Genomic DNA, 15,265 nt, shown 5'->3' on the forward strand with positions numbered 1-15,265 from the left:
AACCTATGGAGGTTTCTTGGGTTTGAGAGGAGGAAAGTATCATTATCTAGTTTTGCACATTCTTCTTGAGGACACACTATATCTGGTTAGACTTGGGCACAGAGGGCTAGGGAACCTGTGGAGGTTTCCTGGGCTAGGAATTTATTTCCTAGTTGGCTGGGAGGTAAATCCGGTTGGGTCGGTGATAAGGAGCGTTCAGCTGGAGCTATAAGACAAAGGTATCATCATCAACCACCAGAACAGGTATTTTTCCATGGACTACTCTTGTTAAGTTGATATCAATGGAATGTTCACCTTAATTTATGTTGCTTATGATAAGATGTTAAATGTTTAAAGCTATGTAAGAAGGTTAGTAAGCTCATTTTATTACTTTTAAATCAGCAAGAAAATAGATCTGTTAGTGTATAATAGATTGAGGCTCTAATAATAGGAATCAGGCCCTTACACCAAAGGACCGCCTGAGCTAAGAAATTAAATCAAAGACATAGATTGTTTCATGAGGCAAGATAGGCAGGAAGTTTAGCAATCAAATTTGAATAATATGGAATGGAAAGACTATTGAGAGGCTGAAAAGGGCATAGGTGATGAATCCTTTTCAGACAGAAGAAAACACACAGAACCTGAACGCTTTCCCAAGGCAGAGCAACAAACTGGATTCTGCCTTTCTAATCTTAAAAGAATTCAACATATGAAATGATTTTGAAGGAAGAGGTAAAACATAACAAGATACATATGCACACAGAGAAGAAACATACTGCTAAACTCATGCCACAGGGATCTCATAAATCAAAGCTACATCATATCATTAATTCTCTGCCAAAACTGTAGAGTGAAAGCTGGGTTTTTTTCCTCCACACTACTCCCTAAAACTCCCCCTTTACAAATGTTTTACAATACAATAAATAACCTTAGAGGTGGGGAAAACCCATCGATGAAGATAGGGAGTTGTTTTAAATCATCATTAGCAAACTGAAGATGAAGAGCCAGCCATCTGTTATGAAGACAAAACAACGTTCCCTTGAATTTCTCGGATGACCAACTAAAAGGCGAAAACTGTAGCTGTAGACCCGTTGAATTGCAACTGAAGACAAAAAAAATAGACCATCCAATCCGATTGCTCTGCTGTCATAGAGATCTTCACTCTATTTTGGCTTTCGGTCTTCTCTTTTGGCTTTTGACTTTTCATATTCCCTTTTGCCGTTTGAAAGAACCAACTTCCTAATAAAAATAGCATTGAATGTAGATTCCGCCTTTAATGAAGGAAGAATGATCTCAACTGTAAATTTGCTAAGCTCAAAAATACCTCCTTCACTACCAGTGAACACATATCTATTTGCCGAAAATACCTGTCTTTTTGTGATAATGACAAGCTCCACGTGCTTTCTTTTGAAGAAACGATTTTACCTTTATAACAAAGGCGCTATTTCCCACACCATATTTTTGCACCCTGGCAAACTCCTTTCTTGTTTAATGATTTATAGATTTCACTGACTGTATCGACTATCTTTACCAACACATTTATCATCTGAAGTAATTAGTCACTGATACGAGAAATTCAATGCCTCTTCTTCAAATCAGAACACGAGCTAACATCATTGGCAAGGACGCATAGACTTTACTCGGAGCAAAAGAGTGAATCGACTTAGAAATTCGATGAAAAATTGATGAAATTTGGTCTTTGGTTCTGTGTGCCGCGCTCTAGCCCCGCGCCGCGCCCCGTGGATGCACCGCGCCTGAGTAATTTTGCACTGCGAAAATGAGCCCAGTGCGCCGCGCCTGCCTCCAATGTGCCGCGCGCCAGTCCAACATAAGATTTGGCTTCAAAACTTCATTTATTTTGCTTCCTTGTTTTATCTTGGATGTCCAATTGCCTTGCACTCCCTCTATTGTCAAGCTATAACAATTCCTTTTTCTTTGTAGCAAATTCAATATAACCTTTTCATTGAAAAATAGCAGGTCTATAGTTACGAACCCTCCAAACCAAAAAGCCTTTGCTGCATAGATATTGCGCTCTCATGTCAACTGTGTTCATCCATGAGTTGCAAACAGTCTGAACATTAGGACCACCATATACACTGACCAAAGTCCTGTAAGGAGGTGGGCCATATATTTCGATGGCTGTTCTATATCTATAGCTCCATATAAAGAAGTACCATCACTTGTTGATATCTGAACTATCTCTGGAGCTGAAAGTCGTAACCTTTGTATGCGAGGTGTTGGAAATGGCAGCTCATATAAAGTCATCAACAACCTACCTTCTTCTAATGAACAAAGCAAGACCCTTGGTAAAGAGTTTCAGGGAATCATGAATATCTACAAATCTTTGCATCTGATGATCCAAGACCACTGAATGCCTTCCTTCTCCTTGAGTCAACCTTTTAGGCTTTTGAAGTGGAATCTTGATTGCTTTGCTCCTCCACATTTTCCACTTTGGATTTTTCATATATTTAGTGTGCAAATGAACTCTTGGAATGCAAAAACGATATGTATGCCAAGGGTTTAACCCTTGATTTCAAAAACCAATTTGTCCTGTTGCAAACTTTGACACTTCACTTTGAAACTCTATTTTTTTTTTCGGGGGGGATTTCTTCACTTCATTTGAACTGATGATAAATTTCTTTATTGGTTTTGCAGGGATGTTTGGCATGTCCTGACAGAGGATTACCATAGGTTTCATTTGAAGTACCTCATGGCAGAGAACTTTTAAAAATACTTATCAAAATCAAATTTGACGATTTCTTCTTCAAAATAGAGTTTTGAAGAAGAGATATCCTTGAGCGTTATTGATGATGAAACTTCTAAAATGAAAACTTATTGGAGGCATCCTCATGGCCTGCTGGCATTACTTTGACACTCTAAAGACTAAACCCTAGACCTAGTGACTGAAATGACCCTTTTCTGACCAAGAGACCAGATGTTGATTGTTATTGATTGGAAAATGATCTTGATGGACCTTGATGAAAAGACCTGAGCCAGCAGGTACCAGACATGAGGGGAATGAGTGACAAAAGCCCTTCCGTCAGATTATGGCATGCCCCCTAACAAAATGCAACTGAGTGAATTGAGTGAGACACCTAAAAATGAAATGCAAAAAGAGTTTTGATCTTTGACGGAGGACTGATAAGACCGACTCTAACACCACCACTCCAATCCTGGTAATTTGTGTCTTTGAAGCTTCCTTAAAGTTTCGTCGGTCTCTGTGTACCTGAAGAAATTAGGTGGGATGGTGAACAGATGCTTCACCACATGCTCTATGTAAAACAAATTTTCCAGGTTGTCATAAAGGGACTGGCCAGATGGAAGTGCTTTTTCTCCTAAAGTACTTGATGATGTATCAACTTGACTAACATCATATGTATTCAATTTATGTACATAGTCCTTGTGTTTCATCAGATGATTATTAATTCCCAAAGGACTTGGCAAAAATTTTTGATGTAGGACCGTAAACTTTTCTGTGAAAGAATCAATCTCTACCTACATGTCTTGGCATCTTCTGTCCAAATTCTGCATTAGAGTTCTCATGGTTAGAACTCTCTTGATGTCTAGAATGGTGCCTGTTTTGTCCCTAATTTCCAGTGCTTCCAGTTATTCACTGGCCTTGGTATTCAAAAAATGTATTAGCCTATTAGCTTTCTCCGACATTTGTCCCAATAAGGCTCTTATTTTCTGAATTTCCACTTGGGCCACTCTTATCAAATCAATCTGTTCATAAATGGTTTGGATAGACCTCCACACATCACTAAGGGATTAAGTGATGTTGGTCCACAAAATTCCCTTGATTTATGCTATAGGTTTATGCAGAGAAAGGTCCTTTTCTAAGGCTCTTACCTTGTTCTCCAATGCTTTGATCTCCCTTTCTTTCTCTGCCACATTCATCTTGGATTTATCATAATTTTGTTCAACTTTTGCCAATTTTTCTTTGACTTGCTTCAGCTCAGACACTTGGAGTTTCAATTCCTCCATGGCTTTTATTAATTGCTTTGTAGTCATAGCTGTACTGCTGCTTGGTGCTGTTACTGTTGTACCTGTGATGATCTCTGCTGTTGATGTGGGGACAATGGGAGGCAATGCTGTTATAACTGTGGAGGGGGCAGTAATGACTGTTGGAGCTACTTCACGGGGCTGGGAGGTCGACTCTCCCTACTTTTCTTGTAGAGCTTTCTCCAATGCCTGCTCTGTCTCACTCAATCTCTCATTCAATCTCATGAGCAGGTCCATCATGTCCTCTTCATATTTCTGCTTCACAACATCTGCAGTCTGTGGGCACATAGAAGGAGGCATTTTGAGCTGTTTTCTGAGGGCAGCAATGTCCTCTTCCTTTTTCTTCATTAGTGCTTTTATGCCTTTGGCATCTTTGGGATCCTGTCCTAGTTCAATGATAATGTCTTCCAAGGATTTGATCCTGTTGTCCTTTGCAAGAGAAGAAGCTTTCTCTAAATCCAACTGAGCAGAGGTATTATTCAAGGAGTTTTGCAATTTATGAGCTAACATAACTTTGTCAACTAGCATGGAATATACCATCTCTCTAGTCTATTTGTGCAGCTCAATCTGGTCTATTGGATGAATGTCATTGGCCAAGACCTCCAGATTTGTCATGATGTAGTCAGCTGCTGGTTGTGGTTGCTACACCTTGGGCTTGAAATAAGTCATGATCATTTTTCCCTCCTTAATGTCATAGGCAGACATCAATCTTTTCTGTTTTTTGGGGGCCATCTTAAGATATTGATTGTAAATCTGCAGCCTCAGTGGATCATTTATGGCCTTTATCTCTGTGAATGTTATTTTGATGTCAAAGTTCTACTTAATTGGTGGCCTAGTGGATGAAACTTCCACACTATGCTTCCTTTCTAGCTCTTTCCTATGCAAGCTAGTTGATGTCTCTATCACTGGGGAGGTTTGTGGGCTGGTTACCCTCTCACCTCTTAGACTTTCTATTGTTTCTTCAATGATTTCCTCTTCAGATAGAGGATTCAATCTTTGCCTTTTTGCACCTGGCTGTTCTGCAGGTCCACTGATGGGTGTGGCCTCTTCTCTGTCTCTTTTCTTGCCTTTTTCCTCATTTAGAGGAGTCTGTAACGCTGGTATCTCTGGTGCTTTAGTTTGGACCGGAGGAATTTGCCCTTGCTGATCAGTCATTGCTTGCTGCTCCGTGCCTGCCACTTCCTTGCCCTTAGAAGACCCTGTAACTGGTGCACTGGTTTCCTGTACAGGTTGCTGTGAAGTTCCAGCAGAGGATGTACCCACTCCGGTTTGCTGAGGTAGCTTGAAAGATACCTGTCCAAAAGAGTCCAGGTCAAGGGTCTTTTCAAGATCTTTCATAGCTTGTTCCATCATTTCTTGTTGAGTAAGTTCTTCTATTAATGTACCCTCTACCCACTCATCTTGATTAGAAAATTGTTCAATTTCAGGGATCCTATGATGTTTATAGGCCGATAGCCTGTTTCTTACTTTTCTGTCACTTATAAAGCTATTCGGGTCATATGGAACCCACCAGAAACTTTTCTTCAATTTAAGGTCTTCCCCCAATATCTTATCAGCATCTTCCCATGCCTCCCTCTTGTTAATGATAAAAGGGCCTAATTGGTTTCTTATTCTCAGCTGAGCCTTTTTCTTTACATTGCAAAAGTGAGTTAAATCTGCATTGATAAGTTGCCTGAAATACTCCAGTGCAAACAGTCTCATAGGCACATATTTGGGCAGCTTATAAGGGCACAGTTCACAGCCATATATTCTGATTTCAGTATGATTCTGGTAGAGGTACCAGTCACCTATTCTGTAGTTTTTGGAGAGCTGTAAAATCTTCTTTATATCCCCAGAGAGCCTAGGAGGAGGAGCTCCTATCAATAAAGTGGAGGCTGGATGTATAAACAAGTCAATGAATTCATAGTAGGTATAAGGGGATTCACAAACATTGTGGAAGACTGAGGTCCAAAAGATCACAGACCTCCTCTCTCCTTTGGAATCCAATTTCCTGATGGGAAATGAAAAGCTGTCTGTCTGATAATATAGCAGAAGGTGATATATGAAAGAGGTGTACTTGAAGACTCCTTCTCTTTCCAGATTTATGAATTGCTCATTGATTTTATTGGCAATGAAAGAGGCATAATCATATTTGACAGCAGGGGGCTGTCCTGGAGTAAACATTGACAACATAACAAAGATGGTCTCATCAAAAAATTCACTGGTTTTGAATCCCAATATAAAGGATATCATGTCAAGAATAAGCTTGCCAGTTTCAGTGAACTAGGCATGTACATAGGGAGGTGGGCCTTGAGGCTGGCAATCTGGCTTCATAAATAATTTAGCAATCCGGGTTATTTCTGAACTGGGCAATTGAGAGCCTTGCTCAAGCAAAAATCCCATGGAAAGAGGAGCAAGGGGCTGAGCTGGATGGAAGTGTAACATCTCATTGATAGATTAAGCAATTATGTAGAAAAGAACAATTTGTGGAGTCATAACTGCTTTACTGACAGGGTCATAGTTTGCACAACAATGGTTGATAATATCTGGGAACACATTGACTGAGGGAAGGTAATACCTGGGGAGATTAGATTCCCATATTCCAAGGATATCAGAGTTACTCAGATGACTATTCCTAATTTGGCAAAATGCTTGGAGATGGTTCATATCACCAGATAACTCTTTAATTTGAAAATCTCTGTCAGCCAAGGGAAACCAGTCCAGGTCTTTGTGAGGTGCATTGAGGGGCGCAACATTGAGGGCCATGGGAGCTTCCATGTTTGTTTAGTGTGTTTTCAAACTAGAGGTGGCTTCTGTAGGAAAATGGGCTAAACAACAGTGGTTCTGGTGTCTTTGTATGGAACCTGTGAACTGTTTTCAGCTTGAATTTAGCTCTTATAGGTAAAATTCATAGGGGAAAAAACGAAATTGCAGGTCCGGGAGGCAAATTGGGGTAAATACCTGTTTTTTAGAGGCGAACCGGTGTAATTTGCAGGTTGGCCGACGAGCTGCAGGGCAGGAAGCTGAGATTTTCTTGGTCGGGTGGTGGACTGGACGCCTCTGCAGTTGCTTGGACGTAGTTTGCATGAACATAGTTTGCAGAGAAAGTGAGCGAAAATGACATTTTCTCGACTTTTTAACAAAAATTGGCTTTCACGAGGCTTTTTGGCGCTTTTTGGTCGGATGACATCATTGGGATGTGATGTTTTGTCGTGACACGGGGGTACGGGATGCTGACTCAGTAGTGATGTGGCAGTGATGTCAGCGGGTGGGGCCTGCGGCAGGGCGGTAAGCAGTATTGGCCCGCACCGCTTATGAGCTGAAATGGTTTTGGGCGGGGAGGTAGTGAGCAAAGCGGGAGGTGGACGCGCGTCCTTGGTACGGCGGCAATACCACCGGCACTCCGGGCGGTAAACTTCGGCAGCGGAGGGCCTCGCGATATGATCATGGGCCGTTGGATGAGCGGGCCCAGATCTAATGGTTGGCGGAGGTCGGAGGTGACGGAGGGGTTTAGGAGCGGGCCCCACATATCAAATCAAATGTTTCAATGGTGTCGGGGCTTGTTTTATTGGTTCGCGGGGTGGATTTAGTTAGGTTATTAATTAACCCGAGTGGTTAATTAATCCCGAGGTCGCACCGATAGGGTTATTCACAAGGTTTCAGATAAACCTTGAATCCCCGGTAAAACATTGACATATGGCTATACTTTAGCCGGGGGTGGGGATAATAAAATTTGGGTTTTTTGTCTATAGTTATATTAATATGGGTAGGGGGAGGAATATAGGGAATTACTTAGTAATGTTAAGGGTTAATATGAGAGATGTGAAAAAATAAGGGCTAAGTCTAATGCCAAGAAACTTAGGCTAAGGGGATGAAAAGGGTTTTACATAAAAAATGTGGCTTTGCGCCTAAGCAAAAAATGTGATTTTACTTAAGCCTTCTATGTGATGAGAAGAAGTGATTTAAGAGGGATATTAAGCAGATCTCAACACCTTGGGGAAAATTAGTAAATTATCTGGAGAAAGGATGAAGGGAAGTTAGTCATGCCTTACTTGATTTGTAACAAAACAGTTGCCATGGTACTTATGATAACAATAAGATGAACCTCTTTGAGAGACAAAATTAATCATAAGCATGCTTCTGCAACACCAAAACTACCTATCCAGCCTATTATACCTAACATTTTTTCTTTTTCCTCTTCTTTGGGTGCATTTGAACTGGCAAACCCTCAAAATCTTCTTTTATCTGTATGATAAGCCTATCTAAATCAACACTTGTAACTTCCAAGGGCTCATATTTAACTGTTGAGCTCCTTTGCTTCTCTAGCTAATTATTTATCTGCCAAGATTGAATAGTTTGGACAGATGTTATTCTCTATCTCTAAAATAGGAAATTCAAGCATGAACTGGCCAAGATTAAGCAGTTTGGCCATTCATCAACTGTGGCAAGAGTCAACCAACTGCACACAATTAGATTATTTGCAAAAATAGAATAGTAGTGGCATTTTGAACTAGCACACTTTCATGGTGCTCTTTATTTGGGGTTCATTTCTTTTCTTTTTTGACCATTTCATTCTTTTTGCCCTTTGATCTTTCTTTTAGGGTATACCCTCTTTACATTTTTTAATTTTTTGATTTTTTCAAAATATGGGAAACCTTTGCAGCAAGGAAAGGATGAACATATTAGGGACTTTAACCAGTCAATCATGAAATATGACACTTATTGGTATAGGAGCATAACAGGGCGGAGCCACTAAATCCGGAAGCGCCACCAAACTTAGCAGATTTAACTGGCAGTTCTATAGATTTAGAGGAGGTTTTCTAGGAAAAACTATTTGAGCCATAACTTACTCAATTCTCAGCAAAATTTCGAAAATGAATAGTCATTTTTGGCTAATTGGCATGCTGGAAATTCATTGGAGTAGGTTTTAGAGGCATAACAGGTCATCTACAGGTGTTTTTGTTTACTTAAAGATTTTTGAAGCCTAGGGCCACCAGGTGTTGGAGTCCATTCCCAGAGAAACTCGTGACCAAATTGAGTAAAAAAGTAGTCTTTTATGATATATTTGAATGTTTTAAACTCATTGGAATAGGTTCCAAGAGCATTGTATGCATTTAACAGCAATTTGAGCACTATTGAAGATAATACAAAGGCCCACACTGTGAAGCTGGACCAAGGAGATGTAGCCCAGGAGGGGTGAATTTCTTCAACAAAAATTTGTGTATTGAGATTTGTTATTTGTGCTTGCTGTGTTTTTATATGCTGTTGTTCAACCATTTAAATTCATGCTTTTAAGTTCATGCAAAAGACTAAATTTCACCAAGTTAGATGAATTGACAATCACATGCTCATGGATAAACCCTCTATGGATAAGCAAACCAAAGCAAAGAAACTTTTATATCTAGAAATGGTACTAGCATAGCATTAACTAGAAATCAATATCATATCAAGTTGGTATTAGAGCACAAGGTTTCTTGCTTGATTTGCTTAAAGGGTTTGATAGTTGCAATTGTTGTTATGATTACAAGGTTGAAGTTGCAGAGAGGAGAAGGGAATATATAGATAGCTATTCCTGAGATTAGGACAAGAAGGAAGAAGGCTGAGAAAGCACCATCCTCACCCAAAGGACCACTTAAGGCAACACCTAAATCACCTCAAGTTCCATCTCCATCAGTTGAGATTGAAGAGGCACAGATTGCACAAGAGGCTGAAGTGATTGAAGAGGTACAATCAGTACCAATTTCTAAGCCTGAATCCATAGTCATTATGTCTGGAGAAAGAGAGCATGAAGGTCCCTCTTCAGAAGAGGAAGAATTCAAGAAAGCTTTCTACACTTTGACTGAGATGGTTAAAGTCCTCTATGAAGAGAGGAACACTAGAATGGTTGGAGAGAGTTCTAAACCTCCACATGGAGAAGGAAGCTCAGAGGAAAAAAAAGATGAAAAGAAGGATTCCAAGGGAATGGTGGAAAACCACCTCCATCTCCACCATCCTAATCATCTTCCTCATCATCTTCACCATCTCGCACAACATCATCTTCCACTACCACCACGGCCCATACTCATTCCAAAACCCTGAAAGGAAAAACTCCATTACTGAAATTTGATATAAAATTCGAACTTCCCACGTACAATGGAAATGTGAATGAAGAAAAGTTGGACAATTGGATTTGATAGTTGGAGGTATACTATAGAATTCAGAACCTTCAAGAAGATGACATAAAGATCCAGTTGGTTTCACTGAGGCTAAAAGGAGCTGCACTAGTTTGGTGGGAAGCAAAGACTCAAGAGGAAATGTGAATCCATGGTAAGATATCCATTTCTTGGGTTGAATTTGTTTCTGCAATTAAAAGACAATTTTATCCTTTAACCTATATGCAAAAAGCCATCATGAGTTGGCAAAACTTTAGGCAGCTTAAAGGCCAAACAATCCAAGATTACACACAAGAGTTTAGAAAAAGGTCTTTGTTATGAGGAGTAAACTTGAATTCACAAGACACACTCTTGTAATATATTGGAGGTTTACATTCCTATTTGCAGCACACTATCATTATGTTTAACCCAAGCAACTTAGATGAAGTATGTGTGCAAGCTAGGCATATTGAGGCAAGGGAAAAACAAAACATAGAGGAGAAAGGTGAAAGTGAGGGTAAGGGAAAAGAGAAGGGAGGAAAATGGATGGGAAATAAGAATGCAAATATAAAAAAGAGCAGGAAAAACTGACATGCAAAAAATGTTCAAAGACTAGCCATGATGAAGACCATTGTTGGCAACTTCATCCATAATTAAAACCAAATAGATTGAAAGCCAAAGAGAAGGGAGAAACTGTTACTATAGCTGAAAAAGACTTAGGGTCAGATTCAAGAGATGAGACAAAGTGCAAGGTGAGAAAGAATCCAAGTTTCCTTTGATTTTTACCAAGGCTGTTCTGCAAATTCAGAAATATTGCAGCATGACGATGTCAAAGACAACAATAGATGGTTGTCAGAATCAAGCAAAAATTTGACTTTTTATGAAAAGCTCCAAATGATGAAACTAAGAAAATTTCAATGGATAAAGACTGGAAGGATGAGGGAACAATCCCCTCATCAACATGATCAATGATCAAGAGAGCTTTTGGGGTCCAAAAGGTTTCTAGTGGGGAGGAATGATTAGGGATCAATATTTTAGCTAAAAAATGAAAGTCCTCAGAATTGCTTCAGACATGAATTAATGGATAGAGTTCGTCTCGAGATTTACAACACTGCAAAAATTTCAAAAAACTGACATTGTATGCAAAAGTTATAGCTTTGCAAGTTTGGTAAAAAGATAGCCCCCCGGGGCCAGCCCCTACCTCATGTGACCAAGCGCCCAAACCAGGAGCTAGGGGTCAACTGTTAAGAGGGATTAGTGTGCCACTAATCAGTTTAGCATTTAATTAATTCGTAATTAAGTTGGCAGAATTTATGGCGGAGCCACTAAATCTGAAAGCGCCACCAAACTTGGCGGACTTAATTGGCAGTTCTCTAGATTTAGGGGATGTTTTTTAGGAAAAACTGTTTGAGCCATAACTTACCCAATTCTCAACCAAAGTTCAAAAACGAATAGTCGTTTTTGGCTAATTGGAATGCTGGGAATTCATTGGAGTAGGTTTCAAAGGTAGAAGAGGTCATCTATAGGTGTTTTTGTTCACTTGAATATTTTTGAAGCCTAGGGCCACCAGGTGTTGGAGGCCATTCCCAGAGCAGCTGGTAACCAAATTGAGTAAACAAATAGTCATTTATGATAGATTTGAATGTTTTAAACTCATTGGAATAGGTTCCAAGAGAATTTTATGCATGTAATAGCAATTTGAGCACTATTGAAGCTAATGCAAAGGCCCACACTATGAAGTTGGACCAAAGAGATGGAGCCCAGGAGGGGTGAACTTCTTCAAAAAAAAATTGTGTATTGAAATTTGTTGTTTGTGCTTGCTATGTTTTTATATGCTGCTATTCAGCCATTTAAATTCATGCTTTTAAGTTGATGTAAAAGACTAAATTTCACCAAGTTAGATGAATTGACAATCACATGCTCATGGATAAACTCTCTATGGATAACCAAACCAAAGCAAAGGAAATTTTATATCTGGAAATGATACTAGCATAGAATTAACTAGCAATCAATTTCAGATCACTTACCTTGCCCAGACAACATTGCGTAGTTTTGAGAGGGAAGGCTTTGCCTTCCTCCCAGAAAATGCGCAAATCTAGCCAGATACTATGCTCCAACCCTGCTCTACGCAATTCTGAGAGGCAGTGCTCTGCTGGTGAAAAAAATTGTGCAATGCAGTCCCTGGGCTTGCATGCCTTGCCTACTGAAATTATGCATTTTGCAATCTCATCCCTTAGCAGGTCAGCCTGGATTGCACATTGTGCAATTCGAGTAGCTAACCAGCCTCCCGACTGTCTCGACTACCTTTTGCACAGTTCCGGCAGTCACACTCCTCGCCTCCAGGTGAAATTGTGTAATGCTTGCCATCAATCTCCTGGGTATGTTGCATGTCAGTACTCAAGTTTTATTTGGTGTTCAACTAACAAATTGTTTGCCATGAATATCACCATGTCTCCAGGTATAGCATGTGTTCGTCTGTCTCTCAGCAGTTCAGGTTCAATGGCCTCCAACAGAGCAAGGTTAAAGGACACCGTCACAAGCGCAACTGGGGATGCAGTTGAGCAAGTGTCTATGAGTTTTCTGATTTACAAAGACCCCAAGTTTCTCGTAGACAAAGACGTCAAGTTGAAATGGCAGGACACCAATGATACATTCTCAGGCACATTTGGGGAAGATCTGGAAGACCGTAGGGTCTATGTGAATAAGTTTGGCTTATACCAGATTGCATGCAGGTATCCCGCGTTTCCATTGACGGACATGATGCATTGGATTGTCTTGTACACTAATCCCAAGATGATGGTGTTAAGCAGTTTTAGTGGGACAAAGATTGCTACCTTCAGGGCAAAGGACTTTCAGCAGATATACCACTTGCTACAACTGGTGATCACAGTGGAAACACCCTTCAATGGACCTAGTACCACTACAAACTCCAGAGATATCTTGAAGAGCTGGGTGAAAGATCCATCCAAGTTTAGGATGACACCTAACAAGGTTTACAAGACGAAGACACTGTGGAAGGCATATTAGTACTTGGTCATCTTTGCATGTCGCTTGTATGACCAAGACAACACAGAGACCTTCCCACAGAGTTGGGCGATCACGTTGGACCAATTGGCCTGGCATGTTGGCTCACATGCTGAAGGAACAAGTAACAAAATCCCAGAAGCCGCCCAAAGGTTAGCAAGTAGAGATATACATGTCTGCATACATTATGGATGCAATCTATGCCTGTCAGCAGTTCCCAGGCTTGAGTTGGGCATGGACATCAACAAAAACCTCTGTACACACTTACTGCAGATTGTTTTTTGAATGCATCTTTTGCGGAGTCATCACACAGTTGTCAGACAATTTTGTCACCTCGGTGTACAAGATGATATTTGAGCAGGATCCACCTTGCATGTCACAGGAAACAATGGAGGCATTGATCAACATAGTGGATTGGTATGCCTCACCTCTTGGCACCTTCATATGGATGTACAACGTGGAGAAGCCTCCACATGTTTTATTGTTTTTTTCCATGGACAAGCTCGTCATGTAAGAAGTGTCATACCACATCTCGATAGGACTATCAGCTGGACCTCATCAAAAGAAGAAGGCACCCTGGCCCGCTCTTCCTTTCCAGATCGGGTTGTACGAGGTACAAAATCTGAAGCATGCCGATGTCGAGACAAAAGAGTTCGAAAGATTTACTTTTGGCACTAGAAGTTTTAATCCGTATGACCCGCATTGCTTTGTAAAGGACCACTGTGTGAGAGTGCAATTTCCTTGGATCCATGGGGTGTGTCATTGGGCTGAAGAAGACCCATGGAGATATTATCACAACTTCTCCAGGTTCAATGAACGGGTCGGAATAGCTATGGAATCGTTAGTAAAACAGCACAAAGCAACATCTAGGAGAGCACCATCATCAGTAACAACATAGGGTAACTTACTTGCAAGTGACAAAGGAAAGAGAAAGGTTGTTGACAGCACAGAGGAAGAAAAAAGATGCAAGTTCAAAGCAGATCAACTTGTGGAGAAAGCAGCTTTGGATATAGAGGCAAAAAGGCGATAGGAGCAACGCGCAAAGGCAGAGAGAGAAATAAAGGGTGGAGGAAACAGTGAAGGAGTTGCAAGAATTGAAGCAACAACTTCGGGAAGAGTAAGAGCTACGTAGACAAGAGAAGGAAGCACAACAGGGACATACACAGTAGGAGGCACAACATGCATAGATTAATGAAACTACGCCCATATAGGTTGTAGACTCATCCGAGCAACTGGCACAAAGAAGACAGGGTGAGAAGTCGCAGGATTAGGACTTCGTTCAAGAGATTAAACATATACTTGAGCAGATGGATATGGAGATGGAGCAGCCAGAGTTAGAACAAGATATTGAACTAATGCCTTACAACCAAGAGGTCAACCTACCGGATTCACCAGATCTGGAAGCAGAGCAAGTCTTGAGCAATCAAGGAGATACTTAGATTCAAATGTCCATGCATCTCCTATGTAGTTTGAAGAAGGAGTGATTGTATCTGACATGCGCAAGCATCCAACAACATTGGATGATGCTACCAGAGCATATGTCGAAGCCACCAACTCGAGTGTTCGCTTCTTCATAACAGAGAATGAGCAGATGGCTAAAGAGTTTCAAATGACCAAGTAGGGAGGAGAACAGGTTACAACATCCACCAGAGAAGAGTTGAAGAGAGAAATACTAAATGAGGTATCGTCTCTCGAGACAATCATGCGAATGTGGTATTCCATATTTGTCACCATGCAAAAGTCAGTTTTCCATCTCAACGGTTGGCAGCAACACTGTGATAGGAGAGCACGCATCTTGTCAGATTTGCACACTGCACTCGACCACATGCAAACATGGACAATGAGATACAAGGGAGCCCCGTTACACTTGCCCAAGTTGATGATGCCCAAGGCAGTAGAGTTGAAGGCACGCATCTAGAGTTAGATCCAAAACTATGAGGAACTCCCGCAGCTCATCACTAGTTTGCAGGCTTCACATGCACGAGTGTTCAGAAGCATGGATGTTGTTGTGCGCATGCATACGATCCCATCCATTGGGACACTCACCAAGGAAAAGACAAAGAATCAAGTCCGATTGGATCTAGACATGTACTTTGACAAGTTGACGAGCATAACCACCAACGCAAACTTGGTGATCAACGAAAACACTA

This window comes from Pinus tabuliformis, chromosome Q (genome assembly GCF_031772625.1).
Source record: "Pinus tabuliformis cultivar Carrire ecotype Pingquan chromosome Q, CPIR1, whole genome shotgun sequence".
Lineage (NCBI taxonomy): Eukaryota > Viridiplantae > Streptophyta > Pinopsida > Pinales > Pinaceae > Pinus > Pinus tabuliformis.